Source organism: Eublepharis macularius, chromosome 3 (genome assembly GCF_028583425.1).
Source record: "Eublepharis macularius isolate TG4126 chromosome 3, MPM_Emac_v1.0, whole genome shotgun sequence".
NCBI lineage: Eukaryota > Metazoa > Chordata > Lepidosauria > Squamata > Eublepharidae > Eublepharis > Eublepharis macularius.
Window position 1 is genome coordinate 28011074 of NC_072792.1, and position 26884 is coordinate 28037957.

Consider the following 26884-nt stretch of genomic DNA (forward strand, 5'->3'; position numbering starts at 1 on the left):
CCAGAATCTTTATGAATCAATTGGTTCATATAGTCGGCACTTGGAGCTGAAGTAGAAGGAACCGACCGGTTCTTATCGGTACTTGTAGCTGAAGTAATAGGTACCAAGGAGGTCCATTCTGAGTGCTGCGATCCTTTTTTGCAGCTTTGATCAGTACGGAATCAGAGACATCATTAAGAGCCGACTCCCACGGTGTCACTTTTAGGTGTGATGCCTGTTCATGTCAGGCCTTTGGAGTGAATTGTTTGCACATGCCACAGTACATGGTATTGTGTGCCTTTCCCAAGCACATGAGGCATTTCTTGTGCACACTGGATTGGGCCATCTTGGAGCCACACTTGGCACTTCTTGAAGAGTGTCTTCAAGGTCATCTTCTTCTTCTTGCTTTGTTTCTTCTTGCTCAGAATCGAGGAGGAGCTCGAAGCATGTCCTTCTTCAGTGGCTGCTAAAGAAGAACTGGAGGGCTCTACTCGCACCACCTTTTATAACCGCATCCACTCAAAAAGCACATGAAAAGTTGAGCATCTCATGCCTTTTGAAGCTTTGATACATCTGCCACTGGCCTGTGCATGTGCAGTTCCCATGTGAGACTGCACAGAAGACACAACAATGAACACATAAGTTTGACATCAGGTCGACAAACACCTCTATTATTGGGAGCAGAATTGCTGAAGGAATCCCTGAGTACATATGCTATAGTACCTTATTTTTAGGCTTCGGTTCAGAGGAGGAAATATCTATATCTAAGGAATTTGCCATCCATAGCAATTCTTCAGTGTAAAGGCTGAAGTTATCTGTTGGAGACACAGGTTCTCTATTCCCTATGTTCTCATTGGCGGATTAATCCAATGGTATACTCAAGCTCCAATCAGATCTCCTAATGTCAAACTCTCATTCAGAGAGATGAAACAACATGGATGATCAAGGAGGTAGTTGATAAAGAGTATGACACTGGTGTGGCCTCAGCTGCACTGGGTTCAAAGTGGATCTGACAGACTTGGGTCAATAGATATCTCCCCCCCCCCATCGATGTTAGTTGACAGGGATGGACAGTGTGGATACCATGATGGGCACTGGTGAGCACAGCAATTTCTGTAGGAAGATCTCTTATGGCTCTGGACAGATGGCTCTGGTCAAGGTTGGATTATTTCACTTTCTTCCTCTGAGGAATATTGGGACAAAAATCTGATGTGCACTGATGGAGTGTGAGGGACTTTGATGTTCGCCAGGTTGTCAATTGTCACTTGGAATTAATAACCTTTGAGTGCAATGAAGTCTTGCGCTTAGAAGAATGCTTCAACGTTGATCTCACATTTTTAGCTGGGGGCTCCAAGGAGTTGAGGACCAGTCCTCCAGTTCCCATGGGGCTTGACCATTACAGGTGTGGATCCAAGTGGGAGTTAGTATGCTCTGGTGGTGAGGAGAAGCCTCAGAGTCAGTTCTGAGGATTCCATAGATGGCAAGTGCTACTGGATGCGGCTCAATGCCATCACATCTGATGCCTCCATAATACTCCGATGTGGTGTTCCCAACAGTCAGCTCCGAGCATTCAGTGAGCTCCACCAAGGCAGATAATTAGGTGCTAGGCTGCTAGAGCTTGAGATGGATCTTTCCCATAAAACTGGCTATCAGTTGCGTAGCTCTTCCCATGCCATCTTTTTGTGTCCAACATTGTGCCCCTCTCTCAGGCAAAGAAGACACAGGGAATGTCCATCAGTCATGGACATCTTAGTGTTGCATTTCGAGCAGTTCTTGAACAAAGCCTTCTCATTCATGGGAATAACAAAGAATTTTCCTTTTCTTACAGATCATGCCACAATATCATGTCTGGGGACCTGGGAACAGCAAGAATGCTACAGATGCTCCTCTTCGACTGGTGACAGAAGAGAAACTGAGGGTTGGGGCACACAGGCTGTTTTGGGGCACTCAACAGCCAAGCAGGCACTCTGGGAGGGGAAGGTGCCTCCTGCATAGTCTTAAAGCTATAGAAGCCTATCAATCTGCAGGCCTATGCATACACAATCCCATGTGGGACTCCACAGAAGATTGACAATGAACAGTTTTTTTAATAATGTTTTTTTAAAACCCTTCTCTGCAAATTCAAATGTATTGCTTCTGATTTTGAGAAGGGAGAGGGCAGTTCAGGAGAGTCTTAATCTGCTCAAGAGGGAGATTATGCCATTATTTTGGCTTCCAGGTTAAAAAGGTTGGAGTCTGCATTGCTGTTGGATCAGTCTTGGAGACTTTGCAACAGAGAAAAGTGTGGGTTTGCAAGCATTGTTTTTTTGTGGTTGTTTAGGCTGTGATCCTATGCTCACTTCTTTTGAAACCCAATTGAATTCAATGAGACTTGCTCCAAGCACTGCCTTCCCAGAGTTCTTGCATTAAGTATCACTGCACACACTTTAAGCACTTGCATATGTATTTTTAATGCCCATTGTTAAAGAGGTATTTTTCTCTATACTCTACGGTAAAAATGGGAAAGGGGGGAGCAGAGCATATACATTTACTGTGTACAAATCATATATATTGCATTGTTGTTTTTTAAAAAGGACTACTGAAAATAAACCACAACACAATCCACATTATTTTTTTATTGTGGGTCCCTACCTATAGTCATTTAAATTCTACTGATACTTCAAAAGTAACCAAAATGAACTGAAATTTCCAATGATGTCCACTGGGTGGCAGCCCGAGGCTACTAAGAGATACGTATTAATGACCTATACTCAAGCCACCAAGTTCTTTGCTCCTGCATTTCCAAGCTGCAGTAATGCACCTGGATCCCTGGTGAACAACGAAGCAGCTACTAAGATGATCTTATCCATTCAGTCCAAATTGTGCATGTCCTGAAAGAAAGAAAGAAAGAAAGAAAGAAAGAAAGAAAGAAAGAAAGAAAGAAAGAAAGAAAGAAAGAAAGAAAGAAAGAAAGAAAGAAAGAAAGAAAGAAAGAAAGAAAGAAAGAAAGAAAGAATTGCTGAAGACATTATTGTTTGTAGTATGCTATATTAATTTAGTCTGCAAAATAGACTTGCCTCAATTAACTTCTGCCAGGGCATACTAGTGAAATCACCATTGCTGTTTCCTTTGGATGTATCTATGTATGTAATATGTATGCACCTTAAGAATAGTTAAACTCACAGTGGATTTGATTGCACTTTTAATGTTTTCAATGATTTGATAGCTATTGTTCACCACCTGGGGGACCCTGTTTGGAATTAAAGGTGACATATAAATGTTTTCAACTAACAAAATAACTATAACTCAAAATATTCTGCAAACTAGCAACAAAACCCCTTGTGGGAAAAAATACAACAGGATCTAGAAAGGGGAGGGTGGGCAGACATGCATTACCTCCTCCTCCATCACTGTTCCATCCAGATGAAGGCGGAAAGGGGGCAGGCACGGCCACCTCCTCTGTGCCTGATCCTGGCCAGGTGAAAGGGGCAGGCATTGCCACCTGCTCCACTCCTGATCCCAGCCGAGTGAAGGGGGGGGGCATTGCCACCTGCTCCACACATGTTCCTGGCCGGATGAAGGGTGGGCAGGCATTGCTTCCTGCTCTGTGCCTGATCCCAGCCAAATGAAGGTGGAGGGGGGCGTGCATTGTCACCTGCTCCACTCCTGATCCTGACTGGGTGAAGTGGGTGGGCATAGCCACCTGCTCCGTTCCCGATCCCAGCCAGCTGAAGACAGGAGGCAGACATTGCTACCTGCTCCATGCCTGATCCCAGCCAGGTGATGGTGAGGTGGGCATTGACACCTGCTCAACTCCTGATCCCAGATGGATGATGGGGGGCTGGCATTGCCTCCTGCTCTGTGTCTGATTCCAGCCAGGTGAATGGGGCAGGCATTGCCACCTGCTTTGAGCCTGATCCCAGCTGGACAGGCAGGCACTGCCATCTGCTCTGCTCCTGATCGCGACTGGGTGACGGGGGAAACGGGCAATGCCTCCTGCTCCACTCTTGATCCCAGATGGGTGAGGGGGGCAGACATTTCAACCTGCTCTGCTCCTGATCCCAACAGGTTGAAGGAGGGGCGGCATTGCCATGTGTTCCATGTGCCTTTGAAAGAGACCATCTTCAGAAGAAAATCTTTGTGGATTGGGCATTGTCTCCAGTTTTGAAAATTTACACTCATGTTAGATATGGTTGACTTTAAGACCGGTATTTTGTTGCTCTGAGAGACATTTGCTAGGATCACAGTCAGATATTTAATTCACTGTTGCTATGTATGATAGGTCATTGGTATATTTTCACACTTACAAGTGGTCTATCCTTATATAAATATTTTTGTATTGAACTCTTGGTCTACATATCAATTGTTATTAATGAATTGTCAATTTCATTCCCTGGGAAGTTTTTTTGGGTATTCTAGCATTTTTTTCCTTTGGGAACGCCTCTGTTGTTTGGTACCGCTCCTGATCTCGGCAGGGTGAAGGCGAGGGATGGGCATTGCCATCTGCTCCACTCTTAATTCCAGCTAGGTGAAGGGGGGCAGACATTTCAACCTGCTCCACTCCTAATTCCAGCTGATTGGAGGGGGGGCGGGCATAGCCACCTGTTTTGCTCCTGAATCCCAGGTGGCTGAAAATGGGGGATGGGCATTACCACCTGCTCTGCTCCTGATCCCAGCTGGTTGAAAGTGGGGGATGGGCATTGCCACGTGGTCCACTCTTGATCCCAGCTGGGTTAAGGGTGGTGGGCATTGCAACCTGCTACACTGCTGATCTCAGCCAGGTGAAGGGGGAGCAGCCATTCCCACCTGCTTTGTTCGTGATCTGAGCTGGGTGAAGGTGGAGGGCAGGTATGGTCCCCTGTTCTGTTCCTGATCCCAGCTGGGAAAGGGTGGGTGGGCATTGCCACTTCCTCTGCACCTGATCTCACCTGGTTGAAGGTGGTGGGTTAGCATTGCCACCTGCTTTGCTCCTGTTCCCAGCTGGGTGAAGGCGGGGGGTGGGCATTGCCATCAGCTTTGCTCCCCATCCTAGCTGGGTGAAGATGGGGGCGGGCATTGCCACATGTTCCGCTCCTGTTCCCAGCTGTGTGAAGGTGGGGAGCAGGCATTGCCACCTGCTCTGCTCCTGATTCCAGCTGGGTAAAGACAGGGGATGTGCATTGCCACCTGCTCTGCTCCTGATCCCAGCTGGGTGAACACAGGGGGCAGACATTGCCACCTGCTCCTTACCTGATTTCAGCCTGGGCTTCCCACCACAGCACGCTCTCTGGAGGTCTGGTTCTCTTATCTGGGCTTCCCTCCTCAGCAGCACACTCTGGAGGCACACCTGGGTAGGAAGTGAGTTGTCCTGAATACGCTTAGCCTTTTATATAGTAGGATATTTATTAACAGAATAAGTAGCTTATGAAGGAATGGAAAAGATAAAATTTACTGGGCTCTAACTGTATGCAGATAGGGACACAAAGACAGTGAACTGTTTCTCTTCCAGCTAAAATGCATGCTCATTCAAGTTAAAATGTATTATCACCCCTTCAGAAATCTCCCTCTAAAGACCCTGAAAACACAGCTTAAATCTGAATAACTGTAATGCATTTTTGTGTAAACTAACACAATTTTAAAACGCATTCCCAGCATCTTTCCAAATAAAAAAACAGAGACAGTATTTTACAGCACAAGACAGGTACCAGGAAAGAACCATCTCTTATAAATAAAGACAGTTGGAGAATGTTAACATGTGACATACCTAAATTATTTCCCAGGCACTACAGAGAGTGGCACAAGCATGAAAACCCTCACATTCAGAATACATCTCCAAGGTTGTTACTGCCTAATAAGATCCATACGGAAGGAAGGTGTCATGGTATCTCAGATCTTGGAAGTTAAGTAGGGTCAGTATTTTGATGGGGGACCACCAAGAAAAACTCTGCAGAGGAAAGCAATGGCAAACCACTTCTGCTTCTAACTTACCTTGAAAGATCCTTGCTGAGGTTGTCATAAGTCAGTTGTGACTCAACATCACATATCCAATAAGATCAATCAATCAAAAGGCAGAAAACAGGGTTACATTTACCTGTAACTGTTGTTCATCTAGGTCTTAGTGCAGGCACACATTGGGAACTGCCAGCACAGGCCAGCTGCTCAGAACAGGATTTTTCGTAGCTTCTAGGCTATTAAGGGGGGCGAGCTCTTCCGCAGACTGCTCCGAGCCGGTTTTTCCCGCTGAAGCTGGTCACGTGGTAAGGGAGCTCGCCCCCTCCTTCTCCAGTTCTCCTGTGCTGCCGCTATTCCCACGTAATCCTTTCAGAGAGCTCACAGCGGGGCAGGAGAGGGGGAAATGTGTGCCTGCACTAAGACCTAGATGAACAACAGTTACAGCTAAGTACAACCCTGTTTTCATCAATGGTCTTAGTGCATTCCCACATTGGGAGACTCACAAGCTACTCACCAGGCGGAAGGGTGATGCTCTCATGTGAAAAGTGACTGTAAGACTGCTTGCCCCACCGCTGATTCTCATCTAGAGTTGACATCCATTGCATAATGTTTGATGAATGTCTCTTCTGTCAACCAGGTGGCTGCTCGACAGATGTCTACCAATGGGACTCCTTTCAAGAAAGCTACCGATGAAGCCTGCACCCACGTCATCTGCGTTCTAAATGTAAAAGACATGCAGCTCCAGCCATTTTATAACATAACCTGATGGCCGACACCACCCACCGTAATATCGACTGGGAAGATGCTGCCTAGCCCTTTTTGGTCCTGACTCCTGAATGACAAGCAAAAAAGGCAGAATCCCTCCAAAAGGGGTGTGTTCTGTCCCTATAAAATAAAATGGCTCTCCTCACATCCAGCACATGTAGTGTATGTTCTTGGGAGGTCGCAGGGCTGGGGAAGAACACAGTAAGGGATAAACTCTGTGACACGTGGAACTTAGACACTACCTTTGGCGAGAATTGTAAGCTAATGTGCATTACCACTAGACATGGGCACGATCCAAAAAAAATACCGATCAAGCTGTTCGTGGATCCACGCTGGTGACAAGTCCAGATCACCGATTCACTCTGATCAAGTCCCGTTTCCGATCTGGGATCTGGGATCAGAGGGGCGCCCCCCCACACACACACTTAGAGCAGATGGGGGGGAAAGTTTTTAACCCAGCGACGAGCTGCCTTCCCTCAGTGAGGGGGCGTTTTCTCACACACACACATGCACGCACTTAGAGCAGAAGGGGGGGTTTAACCCTGCGATGAGCCGCCTCCCCTCAGGGAGGGGACATTTTCTCTCACACACACGCACGCATTTAGAGCAGGGGGGGGAAGTTTTTAACCCGGCGTTTTCTCACACACACACACACACACGTGCGCGCGCGCACTTAGAGCAGAGGGGGGGGAGTTTTTAACCCGTCCCTGCCTCCAAATAGAGAGACACCCCGTCAACAAGTTTCAGCCAGCTTTTTAAAAAAAGCAGGGATAGAATCCTCCATCCCACCCAATTTTAAAAGCAAGCAGCCAGTCTTCAAAAAGCATATTTTAAACAGGAAGGAAGTAAAACCAGGATCCACATGGATCCTCGCGGATCTTATGGTTTTTTAAATAGGAAAAACACAAATGAAACATCAAATCACATACCAACTTCTTGCAAAAAGCAGGCACTGGGCTGAGAAGCCAGGAGGAGAGAGATATCTCTTTTCAGTTAACTCTTTCAGCACTGAACGAACTCAGGAGAGGAGCATAAAACAGCTTGATAGCTGCTCTCAAAGCAAGGGGTTTTTGAAAGAGTTAACACTGAGAAGAGCTTTTCCTCACTAGGGGAAATATTATCAAGTTTTAAACAGAGCTCAGGCATTCCCCTGCCTCCGTTGCCAGGGGAACAGATTGTTGGCGCCTGAATGTCTACTTTCCCGGTCCTATCACGATCGCCCCGGAGTCCCGACTGCTGGATCGTTTGCCGTGGAAGACAACGATCCACCAGGTCACGATTGGGAGATTGCCATTATTGTGGGGTTTTTTTATCGTAATCCAGATCGTGCCCATCTCTAATTACCACCTTGTCTAGGTATATCTGTAAGAATGGAGGTTCTGAGCTAAGTGCCCTGAGCTCACTAATCCTTCTTGCTGAAATGACTGCCAAAAGAAAGGCCATCTTAGTCGGCAGGATATGCAATGAGGAAGTTGCCATTGGTTCAAAGGGTTTCTGCATCAATTTGGCTAACACCAGGGACAAGGGCCATTGTGGGACCAATTGTGTCCTTGGTGGTTAAAGGTTATATAAGCCCTTAAGGAATAATTTTGACAAATAATGGGAGAATATCGTTTTTCTGTCCACTCCTCCATGGAAGGCTGAGATCGCAGCCAGGTGGACTTTTATGGATTAAGAGGATAGGCCTGCCATTTGTAGGGATATTAAGGATTCAAAAATTTGAGATAATGGGCAGGCATCTGGAGAAATTCCCATAGGTTCTGCCTATGCCACAAATCTGTTCCATTTTGCTGCATACAACCTTCTGGTGGAAAGTCTGCGGGCGTTGAGCAACACATTTGATGCTTCCCTTGGGAATTATAAACCTAGCATCCTAGGAACCACGCTGTCAGGTGTAACCTGCTCAGGTTGTAGCGATGAACCAACAGGAGACGAAGTCAGGATGCAAGTCTGACCCTCCAATTGGAGGCAAGTGCTTTATTGAGAAGTTTTTCCAGAAGTCCCGGAAGAGAGCAAGCACAATTAAGGCAATAGCAAAAGTTACTATATTCTAAGACAGTCACAGACAACTGGGCAAACATGCTGTGGTCAGCCTTTTGTCTTATCTGTGAAGCATAGCAAAGCACATTGTGAGCTTGTGTGATTATATTGTGCAGCTCTGTGAGGGATGAGAGAACATGTTGAGACATGCTGAGAAGGGCCCAAGGCCAAGGTGTACTCCCTTCTAAGTCCTGATCATGGTGTGCCTGTTGGTCAGGACCTGCAGAGTGGGCTGCCAAGACTGGCCGGTGTGCCAGATCCAGCCCACACAGGTTGTGCTGTCATGTGCATACGTAAGTAAGTCCTGTGCTAACACTCGGTGGACATAATGCACCCTGGCTAACCATTTGATTATATGAAACCACGGTTGTCTCGGCCAAAAGAAGGCAATTAGAATGGAAGTGGTTTTGTCTGTCTGAATCTTGCAGACTACCCTATGGAGCAATGGAATTCGTGGAAAGGCGTAAAATAGCTCCCCAGTTCAATGTATCTGAAAGGCGTCGCCCAGAGAGTTCCTGTCCTTCCCTCCCCAGGAGCCAATCTTGGGAGCTTTGTGTTCAGCTTCGTAGCAAACAGATCCACCTGAGGGAAACCCCACTGTAGAAAAACCTATCGGGCATATTTTTCATTCAAAACCCATTCGTGGTGTGACTTCCCCATACTGCTGAGGCAGTCTGCCCTGGTATTTAGCGCCCCTGCAATGTGCAGCGTCGACAGAGTTATACCATGGGCAACAGCCCAGTCCCAAATAAGTATAGCCTCCTCACAGAGCTTTCTTAATGCTGTTCCTCCCTGTTTATGTAAAAAATGGTTGTTCTGTTGTCCGACAGAATCTGACAACTGGACCCAGTTTGGTGTAGTGGTTAAGAGTGCGGGACCCTGGAGAACCAGGTTTGATTCTTCACTTCTCCACTTGAAGCCAGCTGGGTGACCTTGGGTCAGTTACAGCTTCTAGCCCTCTCAGCCCCACCCACCTCACAGGGTGTTTTGTTGTGGGGATAATAATAACATACCTTGTAAACCACTCTGAGTGGGTGTTAAGTCATCCTGAACAGTGGTATATAAATTGAATGTTATTATTGTTATTATATAACCTGGACCTTTTTTTGTTTGGAACCATATCTGCAATGGCATAGAAAACTGCTCTCAGTTCTAAGAAGTTAATGTGGTGCTCTTTTTCTGATTCAGACCAGACCCCATTCACAGACACTTCCTCACAGTGACCACCCCTCCCCTCTAAGGAGGCATCTGTGGTGAGGGTAATCTCATGACTAGGCATACTGAACATTATCCCCCTGGATAAATTGCTAGGGTCCGACCACCACTTCAGGGAGCGAACCACACTCCCGGGTATTGATAACTTCATTTGAGGAGAATGAATACCAGGTCTGAAAAATTTGATAAGCCAAATTTGCAAGGCCCTCATACTTAAGCGTGCAAATGGTACTACTGCCGTGGTTGATGCCATCAACCCAAATAGGACCTGGATGGATTGTGTTGATTGGAATTTGTTAGTCTGAAATTGTACTGCTAGTTTAACTATTCTACTCAGTCTGTCCATGAGTAGGCAAGCCTTATTCATCTCAGAATCCAGAACTGCCCCAATAAACTGTATGGTACGAGTAGGCACCAACTGTAACGGGACGGTTGCCCGTGTCTAAAACCAAGCTTCAACTTGCCAGGAGAAAGATGGATCTCTCTCTGGGGAAGCCGAAAGCAGTTAGTCTTTAGACCTGTCAAACAGATAAGTTCTTTGAACCAGCTGTTTATCAGTACATTTATTTATATAGGGTTCAATATTGCTTTGCAACTCCTTATCAAACACACAGACACCAATCTAGAGTTTATTTCACTTTATTAAAAATATACCCTAGTTTTTTAATGAAGCAAGTAATCAAAATATAAATGGCTATTAATATGAATCCTATAACAACAGAACATAGAAAGGCAATAAGAAATAAGTTCACTAACATTTCTTAATAAATCCTAAGTTTAACATTGCTCAAAGTTTCTATGAAATACATAGGTAGAAATAGGTTCTCACCTAGATTCTCCCAAGAGATCTCTTCCATCAGTACCCTGCTTATTCTTTCTGTGTTTGCAATTATATACCTAATCATATGCAAATATTTAGGGTCTATTCACATGATAGCACAAACAAATATTGATTGGTTTGATACTTCACTGAATATTCATAATTTCATAGTACAGCCTTCCAATTAGTTAAAAAATTATGTCATAATCTGATCTGCAAGAGAATACTATAAATCTCTGACAAGTGTCAAGAAAAAGTTAAGTTGGGCAATCACCATTGGTTGAATCTCTGATAGAGGAACATCAATCTCGGTAGAGTCCACTATTTTAATTAATTGTCAAAGGATGAAAGCACACCTGCTGAATTACCTTACACATAGAAAAAATACACTGAAAGTTCATGCAAAGTTTAAAAGTTCATCTAGAGAGTACAGAAGCTAGGCCTAGTATTGTTCAGTATTGATTATTGGCATATGATTTTAATCTATATTGGCATAACACAACTGTGACTTCTTTTGGCTTATCACCAAACCCAGAGACTTGCATGTGCTCAATATCATCTGTAAATGAACTTCTAGCTCTCCCCGGGAATTTGCTGTGACCAACCAATCATCTAAGTAAGAGTAGATTGCACACCCCAATCTCCTCAAGTGAGCAACCATTACTGCCACACATTTAGTAAATACCCGAGGTGCTGTAGCTATGCCAAAGCTGTATATTGAAACACACTCCCCTGGTACATAAACCTTAGAAATCTCCTATGTTCTTTGTATATTGAAATGTGAAAATAAGCATCTTGCAGGTCTATAACCACAAACCATGTATTAGTGACAACATACTAATAACCCAGGGCAAGGTGACCAACCTGAATTTCGAAATTCTGAGATATTCATTGAGGCCCTGCAAGTCTAAGATGGGTCCCTTGCCCCCATCCTTCTTATCTATTAAGAAAAATTGAGAAGAACCCAAATGGAGTGTCTGACTCTGGTACCTCCTGAAGAACCTCCTTGTTTAATAGCGACTGGATTTCCTCTTGCAACTCAGGTATTGTGTTATTGGGGGCCAAAGATGGCAAATAAGTAGGAAGCAAAGCATTGAACTCCAACTGATAACCCACTTTAATAATAGACAGAACCCAAACATCACTAGAAATACCCTCCCAGGCCTGGGAGAACCTTGAAAATCTGGTCTCAAAGAATGGTGCAACCATACTCTTCTGGCCATCTAGTCAGAATTGTTTTTTCTGAGTTTGGGTGGTGGTGGGCATTTCCACCTGCTCCAGTCCTAATACCAGCTGGGTGAAAGTGGGAGGCGGGCATTTCCACTTGCTCCCATCATGCTCCTGGCCTGTGCGTCCCACCATGGCACGTTTTCTGGAGGCATATGGTGCCTTGCCAAAGCTTCCCTCCATGGCAGTGCCCTCTGGTGGTGCACCAGGGTATAAAGTGAGTCATCTGAAATACGCTTACTCAATTATATAGTAAGATTCTCTGGTGGGGGATTATTTGTTGAACAGATTGTTCTTGTAATATTTTACAGTTCAGGTTTGTTATCTTTGACATTGTTCAGTGTTATCTGGTTTCTTATATTTAATAAAATTGAGTTGGAATTTCACCCCGCCTCCTCAGTGCATTTAGTTTGGTACTCTCCCATGTGTGGAGGCACAGAAAAACGACAATGAAAACAGGGTTATACATACCTGTAACTATTGTTCATCGAGTTCTTCTGTGCTGACACACATCCCTCCCTCCTACCCCGCTGTGAACTCATTGATTATAATTTCTGGTTGAGTTGCAGCAACGTAGGAGAACTGAGGGAACGGACTGTTGCTCGCCGTTGGGCACGTGACCATTTGGGCGGGAAATGATTGCTATGAGGCTCGTGAGCAATGGCCCCTTTGGAGCTCAAAAAAGCAGTAAAGAGTTTTCTGGCAGCTGGCCTGCGCCTGCGCAGTCCCATGTGTGTCAGCACAGAAGAACTCGATGAACAATAGTTACAGGTATGTATAACCCTGTTTTCTGCATAGAGCTTGAAATCCATGTTAGGTGAATCTCGATCCAGGTCCCTGACAGCGTCTCCTGATGATGGGTCCGAGGTCATGCTTGGACTACACACTGCTCCGACTGGTTCCGACTCCGAATCAGAATCCCTTGACCTCAGATATGACGGGACATCATGCATCTCCAAATACCAGTCCGGATAAGCAAGATGAGCTGATTTGGAGAAAACCGAGTACCCTGAGATCGAAGGGGCATAGCAATAAGGGTGGTACCGATCCCACTTATGGAAGTAATCTGTTGGAGGATATGGGGGATACCATGGAGGACATTGATACATCGGCTGCACGGGATCCGAGGAGAAATGAGCATCCCTTTGGTGTCCTCCATCCCTCTTGATGTCATTATCAGACACTACAGATCTGGAGCTTGACCCTTTACAGGGCATGTCTGTAGCTGGGGATCGCACCCTCAGGTTGGAGGAAGGTGTCGGATCCGAGGATTCAACTTGGCTCTGAGACTTGCGTCAGTGCTTGTCCTTCTCTCAATATATTTAGCCTTGTCTTTGTGCTTCTTAGGAGGAGGATCAGAAGGAGTCAGTCCAGCATCCATTGCTACCATTGATCCTGAGGTCTCATGCCTGGTTGCAGGCGGGGTCGTTTCCACAGGTATGATGCTCGCTACTGATCGGCTCGATGTCACAGTCTCACACGATCTAGAGTGTTTCCAGGTCCGATCTTGAGGTTGAGATTTCGGATCTGATGCAGTACCAGACGGTGCCGGTTTGGAAGTTGTAGCCGGCTCGGAAGCAGGTCGTGTGGAGTGTTCTGCCAGGGCAGATATCTTAGCTGCCGGCCTGCTAGCACTGGACATAGCTTTTTCCCAAAGTATAGCTTTCAGGCGGGAAGCATTATCCCCGCTCGCTTTCGGGGTGAACAGCTGGCAATGTTTGCATTTTGCTACAACGTGGCTCTCCCCCAAGCATGCCAGACACAACAAATGGCTATCAGGTTTGGCCATTTAGGTGCTGCAACCTGTGCATTTCTTAAACAGGGACTTATCCACTATCTCCATTGAATCACAAGAAAGGAGGGGAGGGAAGAAAAAACTTTTGCTGCAACGGTTGTGACTCACTGGCATCGCCTTCTCTCTCTCTCTCTCTCTCTCTCTTAACTAACTAAATACTACTATCAACTATTCACTCCTCCTCCTTCATGGATTACAGCTGGTGAAGGAGGGGGGTGGCCATGGTCATCTGCTCCGTGCCCAATCTGCCTGATCTGGGCCATGTGAAGGGGTGGTGGGCTTTGCTACCTGCTCCATGCCTGATACATTCTGGGTAAAGGGGGGGCATTGCCTCCTGTTCTGAGTCTGACTACGGCTGTATGAAGGGGGGCAGGCATTGCCACCTGCTCCAAGCCTGATCCCATCTGAGTGAAGGGGGGTGGGCATTGGCACCTGCTCCCCACTGGGTGAAGGGAGACACAGGCATTGCCTCCTGCTCTGCACCTGATCCTGTGAACCAAAACAAGGCCAACCCCTGGAATACACAGCAAGAGAACAAGGAGGAACCACTCCCCAGGAGCACAATATTCACTTAAACCTTTTTTTCTTTTTCTTTTTTTTGTATACTGAACCTTATGTATTCATTAAACTCTACAAGGATGTGTTAAACTGCTTATTATTATTCACACATATCACATTCAGAGGAGCTAATCACAAAAGTACATTCTTTAAATACAGGACATGTAAGTAACACCTGATCAATACAAAAATTAGTTCCTCAAAAGTACATAAGAGCCAGGAAGGATCGAGAGCCAAGGGGGAGCAAAGTCCCCCTTGGCTCTCGATCCCCCCTTGGCTCTCGATCCTTCCTGGCTCTTATGTACTTTTGAGGAACTAGTTTTTGTATTGATCAGGTGTTACTTACATGTCCTGTATTTAAAGAATGTACTTTTGTGATTAGCTCCTCTGAATGTGATATGTGTGAATAATAATAAGCAGTTTAACACATCCTTGTAGAGTTTAATGAATACATAAGGTTCAGTATACAAAAAAAAAGAAAAAAAGGTTTAAGTGAATATTGTGCTCCTGGGGAGTGGTTCCTCCTTGTTCTCTTGCTGCACCTGATCCTGGCAGGTGAAGGTGGTCAGTGGGCTTTACTACCTGCTCTGCTCCTGATCCCACCTGGGCGAAGGGGGTGCGGGCATTTCCATTTCCTCTGCTCCTGATTCCAGCAGGTTGAAGGGGGGGGCAGGCAATGCTGCATTGGCTCCTGACTCCAGCAGGTGAAGACAGGGAGGGCATTTCTGCCTGCTCTGCTCCTTATCCCAGCTGAGTAAAGGGAAGGACATTGCCTCCTGCTCTGTGCCTGATCTCAGCCAGTTGAAGGCACGAGGTTGGCATTGCCTTCTGCTGTGCGCCTGATCCCAAATGTGTGATGGTGGAGGGTGGGCATTGCCACCTGCTCCGCCACTAATACCAGCTGGGTTAAGGCAGGGGAGGACATTGCCACCTTCTCTGCTCCTAATAAGAGCTGTGTTAAGGTGGGAGGGGAAATTCCACCTGCTCCAGTAATTCCAGCTGGGCAAGATGGGTGGTGGGCATTGCCACGTGCATCACTCCTGATACCAGCCAGACTAAGGCAGGAGGAGGGCATTGCCATGTACTCCGCTCCTTACACCAGCTGGGTTAAGTTGGGGGGTGGGCACTGCCACCTGCTCGAGTCCTTATACCAGCTGGGTTAAGTTGGGGGGTGGGCATTGCCATCTGCTGTGCCACTAATACCAGCTGGGTTAAGGCAGGGGGCAGGCATTGCCACCTGCTTCGCTCCTGATCCCAGCTGTCTGAAGGGGGGTGGGTATTGCCATTTGCTCTGCTCCTAATACCAGCTGGGTTAAGACAGTGTGGTGGGCATTGCCATCTGCTCTGTTCCTATTACCAGCTTTGTTAAGGCAGGGGGGCATAGCCACCTGCTCCGCTCCTAATATCAGCTGGGTTAAGGTGGGGAGAAGGCATTGTCACCTGCCGCACTTCTAATACCAACTGGGTTAAGGCAAGGTGGTGGTACACATTGTCTCCTGCTCTGCTCCTAATACCAGCTGTGTGAAGCTGGGGTTGGGCATTGCCACCTGCTCTCCTTCTAATACCAGCTGAGTGAAGGCAGGGGGTCAGCATTGCCACCTGCTCCACTCATAATATCTGCTGGGTGAAGGTGGGAGGCAGGCATTGCCACCTTCTCCCATCATGCTCCTGGCCTGGGCTTCCCACCATGGCACGTTTTCTAGAGGGACATGGCGCCTTGCCTAGGCTTCCCTTCATGGCAGCACTCTCTGGTGGTGCACCAGGGTATAAAGTGAGTTGTCTGTAATACACTTACTCCATTATATAGTAAGAAGATTAACAATATAATGTCCTATGAAGGTGAAGCCGAAGTGAAGAAGACGTTTGTCTCTCACAGTGGCGAAAAACAAACTGGGGAAGGAGGGGGCGAGCTCCCTTATCACGTGACCAGCTTTGGTGGGAAAAACCAGCTCGGAGTGGTGTGTGTGGGGGGGGAGCTCGCCCCTCCTTAATAGCCTAGAAGCTTTAAAAAATCCTGTTCCGAGCGGCTGGCCTGCACAAGCGCAGTTCATAATGTGGGAATGCACTAAGACCGTTGATGAATAGTAAGTAATTTGCAGATATGTAAGTGACAAACATGTTTACAATCAATGGATTGTAAAGAGTATTTCACTCATAGGCCTGTTTTTCCAAAGAGTTGTGTATATAAGTCGCTGGTTTGGGGGACAGCTTTGATTTGATAGCGATATAGTGGTGTCTGTTGGGAACTTTGGATCAATAAGTATTGGTCATTGTGACACCCTTACACACTGCCACCCACCATTAAATCTCCTTTCATGGGCAGTTAAGAGCAGTTACAACCCCTCACCTGTCTAATCTTTATTTATCAGGCAGAAAGCCCTAACCAAAATATACACCAGATCTCCTCTCTCCTTATGGCTGTGAGACTCCCCCGACAATCCTTTCACATACCATTGCCATCCATCTCAAAACTCTCTCATCACAGGTTTGGGGCTTCCAAGGCTGATAAAGGCCAGGAGTCCACTGCCACACACTACTTGTCTATTTCCACCACAGTAGGCAAAGAGCCCTGACCCATATCTTTACAAGGTCCCTTCTCTCCTCTTCCAGAGGCTCCACTAGACAAGCAGCCAGTTCTCTGTATGTACTTCCCCTCACCAAACTATAGCCCAGGGCTACTGGTGAAAAGGGAACTCAGAGGTTACTGTCTCCATATGCACTACCATTATTTAATTTGCTTGGCCCGTTGCTCATAACTACAGCATCCTACTATATAAAAGGCTAAGTTGTCATGTATACCAGCATCCATGCCATTTTTGCATTATGCATCTTATACTGATTGTCACAGTTATATGTTGTATTCTATGTATTGTGTATGAATCACTTGGGAGTGTCTTAAGGGCTAATATTAATTGCAGAAGAGCAAGTGGCCTCTTTGTTATCTAGAGGGAAATATGTGCTTTCACTTTTGAGCGTCTTTGGAGCTGAGCCGCAGCTGCATTTTATCTGTGCTGAATGTATCCTTTTCTCAGGGTGGGATGATTCCACTCTGTACCTTGTCTAGACTAATCTGTTCTCATGTAACTTTGGGGGTTTTGTGCCAGAGTGTCAACGAACTGAAAGGCCAGTAGAATGTTCCTATAATTAGTAGTATTCATGTTTGAATAATCACTTCTGCCAACTGCGACCTTTGAGTGCATACCTGAACTGTATGGATCTCTGAATAAAGTTTCTTCAACCAATGCACTGGAGTGCTTGCTGTGAGGGGCTTGGGGATCTGACTGCCACCCTAGGACTGACATAAGTGTATTTAAGACAACTCACTTTCTACCCTAGAGCACCTCCGGAGGGTGCTGCTGTGGAGGGAAGCTCAGATGAGGCAGCCAGACCTCAAGAGAGCACACCACAGCAGAAAGTGCAGGCTGGGATTAGGCATGGAGCAGGCGGCAATGGCTGCCCCTGCCTTCACCCAGCTGGGATCATGAGTGGAGCAGGTGGCAATGCCCGCCTGCCCCCTTCACCCAGCTGAGATCAGGCAAAGAGCAAGTGGCAATGCCTGCCCCTCACTTTCAACCAGTTGGGATCAGGGGCAGAGCAGGTGGAAAAGTCCACCCCCCTTCACTCAGCTGGAATCAAGAGTGGAGCAGGTGGCAATGGCCCCCACCTTCAATCACCTGAAAATATATATATATCCCCCCTTTTAATACCCTACGTATTTATGTGGCTCTCCTTGTGGAAAGTCTACTTACCTTATTGGGAACACTAGGAGATTAGGTCTTTGCCCCTAGGGTCCTTCCTTGGCTTCTTTCAGAGCCCCCAGGCTAAGAATTCCAGGCTAAGAGCCACAGGCCAAAAAACCTTTGACTCTTGCACAGCTAGACAGCTTGCAATGTCTGCAGCCATCTGAACAGACAAGTCACCATGTAATTAAAATGCCTGCCACAGACCCCCCCCCTCTATATTCCTAATAATAAATCACACACTACCAAAAATACCCACCTCCCCTCAACCCCAGAGGGTATCTTCAGTATGAGAGGATACTGATCCATCATCCAAGGAATGTGTCCCTTCTAAGGAATTTTGTCCCTCCTCCTATGCTGAGTCCCTCCAGCCTCTAGACTCTCAATCTCCATGATGACAGAAGAGCGGCCAGCACAGGAGGGGGACTGTACTAGCAGGTCCCTGAAGATGCTGTCCACAAACCTCTCTCCCTCAGCAACACTAGCCCCAATGGAATGAACCTGTCCACTAAGAGCCAAAAGGTCCATGCATCAGGGACACATCAAGAATTTCTTCCCAGTGAGCAGATAATCATACATGTGGTACTCACTGCAAAACACTGGATACTCCCCTGTTGGCTTTCTATCTTCATAACTAGTTTGGTCATTTAAAAGTGTCTTAGGGTTGAAATAGGGTCCCTAACTGAATCTGCAGATTTCCACTGCAGCACACCACCCTCTTGCTGATGTGGAGCTTGTATGGCCTCTCTCAGGAAACTCTGGCTAGAGGGGTTCTCTCCTTTCCCGACAGAAACAATGTTCAAAAGCACTAGATACAACTCCCCCCCCCCCAGGAAAAGTGGGCACCTCTTACAAAGTCTGACCTTTAATGAACTCTGCTTTACAGCTGTGAGCTGCGGCTCCACCCCCAGGAGGTAGACAATAGCAGGCTGCTGACTCTCCTCACTTAGCTGAAGCCCCTCCCAGCAGCTTCTGAAGGACTCACCAAAAGCTAGAATGTTTTCAAACAGACACATCCCAACAGCTCAGGAGCAACACAGCCTCAAGCAAACACAGACACAGACACACTTTGCCTTTTGTACCAATTCCAAGTTCACCTCCCCTGTTAGAAGGCACTGGAAGCAAATCCCATTAGTACGGTCTTCTGAAACAATATATTGAAAATGATGTCTCAGTGGCATTTATCACCCTGGTAGTTAGCTAGGATGTATTATAACAAGAAGGAGAACTGTTGGTATTGCAATGTGGTGGGTATGCTTATGAGCCAAAACATTGTGGAATGTAGTAGCTTCTACTCTAACAACAGGTGATGGACAGTTAATTCCTTGTATACCACAATTTTTTCTTCTAAGTTATGCTGATTCTGTCTCAAAACAAAACAAGTAGTTGTTTTGTATATGATAACAGCTGCTAGGTTAGTTTTTGTAAGAATGTAGAAAAAGAAAATAATTCCTTCTAGACAAGATTAGTTAATGAAAATTAAAAGTTTTTTGGGTGCTTAAACAATACTGCTCTTCAAAAGTTATAAGATATCCATAATAATAATAATTTGAAATTGCATTATCATATATTTGGAAACAATGTAATTTTTTAAAACTTACAAAAGTTTTGGACTGTGTACAGTTTACAAAAATATATAAAATAAAATAAATGGGTCTGTGAAATCAGTTAATTTGCATTAATTAGATGCAGATGCCAAATGGTACATTTAATACAAATGTGCTAAGAAGAGGATATGTTCTAGCCTAGTTCATCGGGATGGAGGAACTGAGATTGCTTCTTAGTTCTTTAGGTATATTCATTAGACTTCCAGAGTTTCTCTGAAACCCTAGGCTCCCCCCCCCAGCTAGTAGTCTAACAGTGGGATCCTAAGCAGGTCTACTCAGAAGCCTACTTGGGTCTATTCAGGAATGTATTCTTATTATTGCACTGCAAGTCATGATAAAATTACTGGCACAGAATAATATGCAGGAATCTGTGTTTCTCCATTTTTTAAGAAATCCAAATACCATAATGCCCTTATTGAAACCAACTAAAAAGTCACAAAGTAATGAGGTCATCAAGGTCACCAGAACTGTTCTTTGTTGTGGCTGAACAACAAGCGATGGGAAGGGCAGAGAAAGGGACACGAACTTGGTTTAGTTTTATTCTGGTACAGGTACATATTTTTGTGAGCATACTTCTGGCCAGAAAATTACACAACGAAAAGCCCTATTAAATATTCATCAGAAAAAACACAGGCATGTAGCAGATGAAAGTAACACTGGGAACAACTCTAGTTCTAAGACATATCAGAGAGCCTTCCCAAAATCCTATGGAAAGTCAAGCATCCCTAAATCTTTTTCTTGCCTGTCAACTAAAGTCACATCTTCCCTTGCTGCTCCCCTACTAATGCATGTTTACCACACTTCACGGGTGGATAGTAAGCACAAAATGACATAAAAATTGAAAACAACTTAAAATAATATATTTTAAAAAATAAATTTATGCTCTCACTTTCTACCAAGCATTTGCCATTAGGTAGCTCAATGCATACAAAATCAGCAGGAAATTGTAATCTAGGAAAAAATAAGCTTACACAGACTTTCCAGCATAAATCTTAAAATACCCCTGGCACAGAGCAAGATGAGTTGGTCAGTCACCTAGGCACTAAACACAGGCTCAGACAATGTACGTTTCCAGTTTGATAGGTCAGAAACAGCAATTTCACTGGTTCTTCTTTTTAAAAAGTTTCAGGTGGGCTACCATGCTAGCTTGTATCAAGGTGGGAGGGGTGTTGTTCCTTCTTGTAACACCCCTCCCATCTTCTAACATAAAGACTTCCATGTATGGAAGCATGAATTCAATACCTCCCTTCCTCCTAAAATGCATCCCCTGAAATGCAGCTCCGATGGGACAGCAGACTCCTAGGAGCTGCATGAGGTTGTCACCAGCAAAAATCCCTCCTTGCATTTATACATTTTTTTATGTGATCCTACCCATAAAATCTTAAGACAAAATTCTATAATGATTGCACAGATCAGCAACAATATACTCCATGGCTCCTCACACAGCAACATTTTATAGACTCTTTTTTGTACTTACAGCTTTTTACGTTATCTTGTTAATCACTATAGCAATATTAAAAAGTAGGCTAGTATTGCATAGACATTACACATTGGTGGGAAATGCTGAGTTAATAATGCTTACCTAATTCAATCGCTTCCCTAAACTCCCTGAATGGGGATTATAAGACCTGGACTACTGTTAATACACCACTGTTGGAAGATATGTTCCCTGCTTCTGATACTCTCGAAGCAGGAATTCTGCAAGACATAGGAAGGAGCTACTTATGGTGCACTCTTAAACAGAGTTACACTCTTCTGGGGAGTAGAGGTGCTAACTCAACCTGGAAGATGAGCCTAACACTGGACCCAGAATTACCTGTTGGGAAACTCCCTATATAAGCCCGCTGTGAGGCTGGAGCCAGTGTGGATCAATATGTCTACAACATGCCTGCCAGGACAACAGGTTTAGAAGGGTGTAATTCTGTTTAGGATTGCACTCTGTTTTTTCTCCAGATCAGTGCAAGAGCAAGAGGCAAGGGCAAAAGAATAGGGCCATTGAGTCAAGAGCCAAGTAACATTCACGCTAACTGTATCAATGCATACTGTCTAGATTAAACCCATTAACCATAAACATATAATAACTAGCAACAAAGCCCATTGTGGAAAAATACAATGGGCTCTAGAAAGGGGAGGGTGAGCAGGCGGGCATTCCCTCATCCTCCATCACTGATCCAGGCCAGGAGAAAGTAGGGGGGGGGGGCATGGTCACTTCCTCTGCGCCTGATCCCAGCAGAGTAAACGGGGGTGGCCATTGCAACCTGCTCTGCACCTCATCCCGGCCGCATGAAAGGGGACGGGCATTGCTTCCTGATCCCCATCAGATCCTGGCCAGGTGAAGGGTGGGCATTGCCATCTGCTCCACTTCTGATTCCAGATGGGTGAAGGGGGCAGGCATTGCCTCCTGCTCCATGCCTGATTCTGGCCTGGTGAATGGGAGGGGGGGGGCATTGCCGCTGGCCTCGTGCATGATCCTGGCTGAGTGAAGGGGAGTGGGCATTGCCTCCTATTCCACTCCTGATCCCAGCTGGGTGAAGGGGGGGGGGAGCTTTGCAACCTGCTCAGCTCCCGATACCAGCTTGGTGAAGGCTTGAGGCAGGCATTGCCACCTGTTCCGCTTCTGATCCCACCTTGGTCAATGTGAGAGGTGGGCATTTCTACCTGCTCCACTGCTGAACTCAACCAGGTGAAGGGGGGAGCAGGCATTGCCACCTGCTTTGCTCTTGATCGGAGCTGGGTGAAGAGGGAATGGGCATTGCTACCTACTCCACTCCTGATCTCAGATGGGTGATGGCAGGTGGACATTGCCACCAAACTCCACTCCTGATCACAGCTGTGTGAAGGTGGGGGGGGGGCAAGTATTGCCCCCTGCTCCGTGCCTGATCCCAGCTGGATAAAGGGCGGGCAGGCATTGCCACCTCCTCTGCTCCTGATCCCAGCTGGGTGCACCAGGGTAAGAAATGGTTGTCTTGAATACGCCTAGCCTTTTAAATAATAGGATATTAACAGTCCAGTAGCAGCATATATCAACACTCAGTTAAACTTTATAACTTTAAAAACACTTACGTTTTCAATAATGGTTTATTAAACACATTACAGCATACTAACTGTAGACAGAATTTAAACAATGAACACACGCTTGAAAATATCTTATGAGTACACTGGAATCCTCAATCTATTCAATTCTCAACATGGCCAAAAATCTATGTATACTTAAATCCGGAGACTGTAGCCATGAATAGACAAGACAGAGCTTTCTATAGATTTGAAAAAAGCTCCAGGTTTGCAGAAAAATCTGAAATGGAACAAAAAATACATTGAGTGGTTAACTACACCCAAAATAATAGAAGCAGCACCTGTAGCTTTTAGAAATGAGGGGCCCTGTGGCCATTGCTAGGCAATCCAATGATTATTTGCAAGAAACCATAAATAAAAAAATACTTGGTAAACTTCATAGAGAACAATCACACATCACAAAAGCCAGGTGCCCCCTCCATATTTTGTGATGTGTGATTGTTCTTCATGATGTTTAACAGGTCTCATGTATTTTCTGATACACTTTGGAATGTGGAAATGTGTTTTATGATGTTGACAAGGTCTCATGTATTTTTTCTATTTATTCTTCTTGCAAATAGTCATGGGATTCAGTTACAGTTTGATGTCTATCTGGTGCATAATTTGTATATTTTCCATAAACAGATTTTTCATTCATTTTTCATTGTTTGTAGGTGTACAGGGTTTTTTTCCCTTCGTGTGATCACACACTTTTCCCCAGCTGATTTTGGTCCTCATTGTGACAAAAAGCAACATATAACTGAAGTTAATAAATGACAAATATAGCTGAAGATGGGGGGTGGGTCGGAACAAAAGGTAAATTGGTGGGTAGGTAAGAAGAACAGAAGGAAGCAAGGAAAGATGAGGATGTGGGAGTTGCTAGGAGAAGGCAAAGAGGAAATAGTGTGGGGAGGGGAATCTAGAGGAAAGTGAGGTACCTCCCTGCACATCCTTATGAGTCCTCACTTGCTATTTTATAGACTGTCTTAATACAAATCTCTACACTATACATTAACTGACTAAAATATAATCTTTAAAAAAGTAAAAAATATTTCATACAGGTTTTTTTCAGTGCTTCCCCAAATTTTCAATTTCACTATCAGAAAATTAGAAAATCCTTGGTTTATTTTTATTTTTCTGAGCCTTCACATCTCTAAATGCAAGTGATGCTATGGAGATTGACAGTGAAACTGAAGAGCTCCTGTGACCTCCATGTAAGAGAGTTAACTTCTGCTGAAATAGAGAAGTGAACAAGCTCGTCCATGGCATACCATGCACAATTGCTTGAGTCTGCTAAAATTAGTGCAGTAATAGTTTTCAGAGCCTTAGTATTTTTCTTAATTTTAAACCATAAATATATTTAAATCTAACTGATTTTTCCCTAACCAAGAATTTCAGGTAACATGGGCTACTTATAAATCACAACAAACATGTTCAACCAAGCCACAGTATTTTGGGCATTGAAAATCTTTTCCAAAACCTTTAACTTTTTCTGGAAAAAAACAACAACAGATAATTGTAAGGACACCACTTGCATGGAAGTACTTGTAGTATTTGTAGTAATTTCACATATGGATTCTGTCTGCCCATCCTTTGTTCAGCTAATCACTCGGTAGTATCAGAAATTGTTCCCTCGTATTTCTTCAAGGCTAGCTTGAGATTTATCAAAAGAACATTGTCTTGATAGCTACAGAACCTCTGCCTATTGTTTTGAAAGTCAATGCCCTTCAGCTAAAGGAAGGAATAAAGAGATAGCTAGAGTCAAGTTTGCAATTTCAATTAAGGGGCAATTGATACACTGAGTTATGGGTTGTGTGAAGGTACACTTCCAGGTACTCTCCCTGGAAACGTCTAGGGATAGCAGATTTACTGCCTGCAACAGGAGTACATATTTGTTTCTCATATGATCTTTGTTTAAATAAAACAAAGATTACAGAGACACCATCTGTTTTAAACACTATGTCATCCAAAAAAGTTTAACCACTAGGGATGTCCTTCGGATTTCATTGTTTAGAAAAATGGTGAGTGCTTATAAATACAAACTCTCTAACCTAATTCAGTATTGTTGGACAGGCAACAGTCATGAAAGTCACATCATTTATCATGACCTGGATTTGAAATTAGGCCTTAAAAGCTGTAATCTTAAGAAAGTCCTGAGAGTTAGTACCACTGAAAATGGGGGACATCAGAGTACACCAGTCTAGGATTGCTTCTCTAGTTCCCAGTGCCATGTCCCTAAGAGGTTTGTATTCAATCTGGTCTTTTCTCAATGCCTCTGCTGCCTTAAAACCCTGATCTGGTTAATATCAAAAAGGTGAACAAGTTTACTATTGTGAGATCTACAGGATGTTCATACATGCCAACTGCTGCTTTTTCCAGAGGTAAATTATTGATTAATGGAGTTATTGAACTGTTAGGCTAAGGCATAGAAGCCTATCCAGAAAATAAGGTGAGTGCATCACATGCTGATTGATCTTTTCTATGCAGCATATATGGCACTAATGGCACACAAGATTTGTGGGTTTAGGCATCAAATTACATGGGCTTGTTAAGAAGGCTTTCGCCTATCTACTACAAGCTGTAAAATCAACAACATAAATGAATATTCATGACATCTTATGGAACTGAGGTAATACATCTTGAACAACATAAAATCGGCTGTGCTTTTAGATTAAAGCAAAATTGTTTGAAATATCACCAGTATGTAGATGGTACCTGAAATGCCATACTATAAGATCATCAGGGAAAAAGCAGTTAAGAGACTATGGGGGAAAGTTGGATATTCAGCAAGTGAAACTTCTGCCAGTTTTCAGATTCAGTGATGGAGAGCCTTTGCTTGCTTCCATCTCTGTTTGCTATTCAGCGGTTAAGGCACAGAAGCTTTGCCAGAAGACTGATAACTCTCCTCCCTTTGCTTCAATTGCAGTCGCGAAATCCATCCCCGCTGGCAACTCCAGACGTAATCTTTTCTACTTCACGTCTGCTGGTTTCCATAAAGTGTAGGAGAGTCGGCTGCAACTGCTGGGCCCTTGGATGTGGCTACAGCTTCCTTTACGGATACTTAGCCTCTTCGGCGGATGGACTATCACAGCGGGGTGGAAAGGAAATGGTGAACTGGCACAGGAGGAAGCCAGTAAACACTATCGGGGAAACAGCTGCTCAGCTGCTATCACACGCTACAATCTTTCTGCAAATAAGAAGGGAAGGAAACCTTTTCCCGCACAAAACTATTGCGGGGGGGGGGGGGGAGGATATACGACGGAACTGACTTCCCGAAACCGCCTTCTCACACAGAGGTCTAGCACTTGAAATCAGTAAACATCAGTGGAGTGGGCGTGCGGCTCGACTTACTTCTCTTTTGATTGGTTTAGATCGAGCACGCTTCTAATTTCAAGGCAAACTGGGATTTGTAGTTCTAAAATACCGTTTCTGCCTAGGATTCTGAGTTCTAGGAATTGGGGGGAGGGATCAAAACAAACTGGGATTTGTTTTTTCAAGAGAAGGTGAATCACACCTAGCCAGGTTGTTACAGTGGCCACTACTGGTGCTTGGATGGGGGGGGGGGGGCGCGCAAGGGCTAAGTACCCAGTATATACTGAAAAAGCTCTCTTCATTCGCTAAGGCTACCGCCGCGCAAGTTGAAGCAAAATTCTCTTACCAGCTCACCAAAGTACCTGTAGCAGTCTGTTGAAGGATGATTTGTAGCAGTTCGTAAACTTTCTGAACTTGCATAAGCCTTTTATTGACTTTCTTCATACAAACATTAACCAAAAGAAAAACAAGATTAGCATGGTGCATAGCTTCTCTCTCTCCACTTTGAAAAATTCTTAACCGTTTTTATCATTGTTCCCTCTGAAAGGAGAAACAACGTCTCTGTGCTAAGTCGAAAGTGAAGTTTACTGCCGATACAGCCTGCCCTAAGAGATGGAGCAGATTTTTCTCTCAGGTGCTCCTGTGATTACAATTACAGCATCCTTGGAGCCAAAGTGCCTGCTCCAAACAAGTCATCAGTTTCTGCATTTAGCAATCTTTTCCTCCTTTTATCAGCCAAGACTCCACACTCCCCCGTTTGTTTCTTGCTTTTATGTCTTTCAAGCAATTCAATGTTTTGGACAACACGGTAAAAAAATTTTCATCTGCTTTATCATTTTAAGTTGCTTATATTTTGCTAGACTCT

The 26884-nt window shown here is 44.9% G+C and overlaps 1 long non-coding RNA gene across 1 annotated transcript; it reads right to left on the reverse strand.

Moving 5' to 3' along the window:
• Window positions 1–2579: 2579 nt before the first annotated feature.
• LOC129326695 (uncharacterized) lies at window positions 2580–26400 on the reverse strand. Its single transcript, XR_008596726.1, has 3 exons — window positions 26366–26400; window positions 5188–5284; window positions 2580–2849 (listed from the first exon to the last, which is right to left on the reverse strand). It is a non-coding gene; the product is annotated as an uncharacterized LOC129326695 (long non-coding RNA).
• Between the last annotated feature and the right edge of the window lie 484 nt (window positions 26401–26884).